Raw genomic sequence first — 3,824 nt, forward strand, 5'->3', positions numbered from 1 at the left:
ACACCACATTTTAGCTCAGTGTCTGTAAAATTCACTGAGGTAAAGACTCTTCTGTGTTGGCTGAGGTCGATTAGCTGCAGCAGCCATCTTGAATGAGGTCGACTCCAAACAGTCAACAGTTTCAATATTTAATCCAAAGATTAATTGTTGAAAGTCTCTTTGAAATCTGTTCAGTGGTTTATGAGATATTTTGCTAACAGACAAACAGGACTGATTCCAACAAATTATATAAAGGTTTTAGACAAAAATGTTGCACAATGTGTTACACTCAAAGTATGTGTTGAGTATGATGCTCAGCTACTACCACAACAACTGTCAGCTCAATATCTGTCAAACTGGCTGAGTTATAGTCATGTTGGTGTTTCCTGAAGTCAGTTGGCTGTGGCAGCCATCTTTAATTATTAAATTCAGGAGTTAATCAGTTTTACATGTCTGTTCAATTATTATATTCTGAGAGTTTCACTAAAATCTGTTCAATTGTATCTGATATATTTTGCTAACAGACAAACAACTGATTTCAATAGTTAATGGCAAAGTTTTAAACACAGATTTTATGTTATGAGACAACACTCAGAGTAAAAGATGGAGGTCAGTCTCAGCTACTACCACACTGACATTTATCTCAATTCCTGTAAAATTGACTGATATAGTCATTTTGTAGTGGCGGCCATCTTGATTCAGGTTGACTCTAAAATAAATCAGTTGTAGAGGAACTTCCAGTGATTTTTTTCTGAAAGGTTCAATAAAATCCAGATCACAATTCATGACCTTACTGATAGTACAGAAACACACACACACAACATTGTCCCTCCTCCTCCATCAGCATGTGATGAACATGTCTGACCTCAGAGTCTCCAGTCTACATCGTGGACTCTCAAGAAAACCACACAGCTGCTTCACTCCTGGATCCTGCAGCTTGTTCTCACTCAGGTCCAGTTCTGTCAGATGGGAGGGGTTGGACTTCAGAGCTGAGCTCAGAGAAGAACAACTGATCTCTGACAAACTGCAGCTCCTCAATCTGAATAAAGAATAAAACATGTAAGTTTAGAAAACAAAACAAAACTTTTAAAGACGTGATATAAACTAATAACAATAATTTCAGGACAATTCAAAATGATTTCTTTGATAACTGAACTTTCAGTCTGTTTCTGTCAGTAGACCTGCTACATTCACACATCAGCTGATGATTCACTCCATGACTTTGTTGTTTGAAGTTCTGTTGGGATACTGGGTCCCAGTAAAATGAGCAGCCATTAAAGTTTGAACAGGAATATTTTGATTAACAGTCCCATGGAATCAGCAGCTGTATAAATGTTAGAGTGATGGTCCAGATGTTCTGAAGAGGCTGTATGATCCGTTTCATTGATGGTTCTGATGGTAACGTCTTGTAAAATGCAAACATTTAGTTTTGACTCTACTGGTTTAACTGGAGCTTTTTAACACAAAGTGTCTCATGTGGCCTGTGAGTGTGTTCAAGTTTTCCAGCAGATTTCTCAGATTTCTTATGTTGAAATTATGAGTTCATTGAAAATGAGTTTGACTCAAATGAAATCATTTGAGCTGAAACTGGAAGTCACAGGTTAGATTTATTATATTAAATGATCAATAAAATATACATCCCTAAATAAACTTTGTATTGTGATGAAATTAGAAATGAAAACACAACATTTGATTGTTTCAATGTGGAGCTCTGACTGGTTTTTAGGACGACGCTGGAAGTTTGAGTTGAGTTTTATTTGACAATCTGTTTCAAATCTTACAGCAGCTGGTAGAACTAGAATGAGATATTAATGCTGTTTCAGTCACATTTGAATATTTGGGCTGTGATTAAGAAAAGATTCAGTGAACACATGGAGCTTCTTCCTGTCAGCTTCACATCAAAGTGAGTTCAGTCTCTGTTACCATGGTGATGTGATCAGGCTCAAAGAAATGCTGGTTTGTGACTCTGAGAACTTTCAGCTCAACACAGCTGTTCCCTTCACTTTGTAGTCCAGCTCTCTGGTGATCCACTGAGCGAGCATCACAACCTCATGAAGATGAGGTGAAAAGTGAACTTGCACTTCAACACTTCTGCTTCCTTCACTAACACAAGCAGACATATGTTGTCACCTTCCATGTTTCAAAAGTCAGCTTGATGTCATGTGAAGTGTGTGAGCTCCAAGAATGAAGTGTAATCTAAATGTAGAGCAGGGCAGCTCATTTAGTTTGTTTACCACATGTTGTTCTGCTTTCTTCAACATGTTGCATTATTTGACAGCTTCATGTGTGCACATCACACTGAAATGATCTTCGGGGAAACTAAACAGCCACTGGCCAAAAGGATGGACCAGCACAGAAGATCAACAACATGAGGCCAGGACTCTGCGGTCTACACTCATCTCCAGGCCAGCGGTCACTCTTTCAGGGATGAAGATGTTCACATCCTGGACAGAGAGGAACGATGGTTTGAGAGAGGAGTAAAGGAGGCCATCTTTGTGAAAAGAAATCATCCATCATTAAACAGGGGCGGAGCCTCGGTGTTCAATTGTCCCCCTCTTACAATGCTGTTATTGCTAGTATCACTCAGCCTCCTGTGAGTAGTAAACAGCCATCAGTGTGCTAATGATCCATTGTTAGGCTGATGGACCTTCTTGAGCATGTGAGCAGCTGGTTTTGGTTGTCAGCAGCAAAACTGGTTGATCCACTCTGAGAAGGTGCTATTTAAGAGACTGAGCTGAATACAGCACCTCAGACTGAGGAAGTCTTTCGGATGAAAGACAAAACGTTTCTACATTTTTTTTGTTTTGTTTTGTTTTGCTTTGTTCTGTTTTTTGAATGTCCAGAGGACCAGATTTAACTTTTTTAGACTTGTAAAAGTGTGTGTAGAGGCAGAAGCTGTTCTGTTGCAGAGGCTTTGATGTTGACTTGTATTGTTGTCAATTCTTAGTGCAGTTCAAGTGTTCATCTCTTGTTTCCTCTCCTACTAGGATGATCATGACTGCATTGTGAAAGAGGACATGGAGGGACTGCTGTTTGAAGGAACAACGGTTTCAGAGGTGGCTCAAGTTTTGTAAATATCCAGACCAACGCTCTACAAGCTGCTGAGACAACAGAAAACAGTTTTCAGTGAAATCTCTGATCAGGAATTAGACACAACAAGAACTGCCATAAAATCTGAACCTCCTAATGTGGGAGAGGATCTGCTTGATGGACATTTGTGTGCTCAGAACATCATGGTGCAAAGACGGCGTCTCAGAGAATCTATAAAAAGTGTTGATGGTCCTGGTGTTGAGTCCAGAAGGACGACAACAAAACAAAGAAGAGTGGACACTGAGCCTTTTCCAAACTACATGTGGCACAAAGATGGCCGCCACAAACTGATCCGCTGGAAGTTACTTGTACGTTTGTAGAAAGAGATGTTGGAGTAACAGATGATAAGTGATGTTGTTCTTCAGGCTTTGACTCCAACTGCAGCTACGAGGACTGCTATACCCCAACATGTTCATCAATGGGCTCAAAGCAGAGAGCAGTGCACAGCACATGCTGCCACACATGATATGTTGGGACAAACAGCTGTTTGAAGTTTGTATCACTGATTCATCATGACAGTGACAAAGATCTAACACTTCTTCTTCTTCTTCTATAGAATTTCAACACAAAACCTAAAACTGAATGTATTCTGAGCTTTTCTTACAATTTAATGTTCACTAGTATAAACGTTATTATGGATATCTATAAACTCTGTTCTTCTTGTAAAAATGTCTTCTGACTTGAAGGAAACATCTTATTGATGTATTAAATGTAAACAGAATTAGGAGTGTGATTATATGGTACAAAAGTTTGCC

At 39.2% G+C, this 3,824-nt stretch overlaps 1 long non-coding RNA gene across 1 annotated transcript in view; it reads right to left on the reverse strand.

The window, feature by feature from the left end:
* Positions 1-912, reverse strand: part of LOC119413722 — a 2,190-nt gene extending 1,278 nt beyond the window's left edge. Inside the window, exon 1 of the long non-coding RNA XR_005186968.1 lies at positions 845-912. This is a non-coding gene — a long non-coding RNA (uncharacterized LOC119413722). The remainder of the gene's footprint in view (positions 1-844) is intronic.
* Positions 913-3,824: the final 2,912 nt, after the last annotated feature.

The sequence above is a fragment of the Nematolebias whitei genome, chromosome 1 (genome assembly GCF_014905685.2).
Source record: "Nematolebias whitei isolate Nwh7 chromosome 1, NemWhi1, whole genome shotgun sequence".
Lineage (NCBI taxonomy): Eukaryota > Metazoa > Chordata > Actinopteri > Cyprinodontiformes > Rivulidae > Nematolebias > Nematolebias whitei.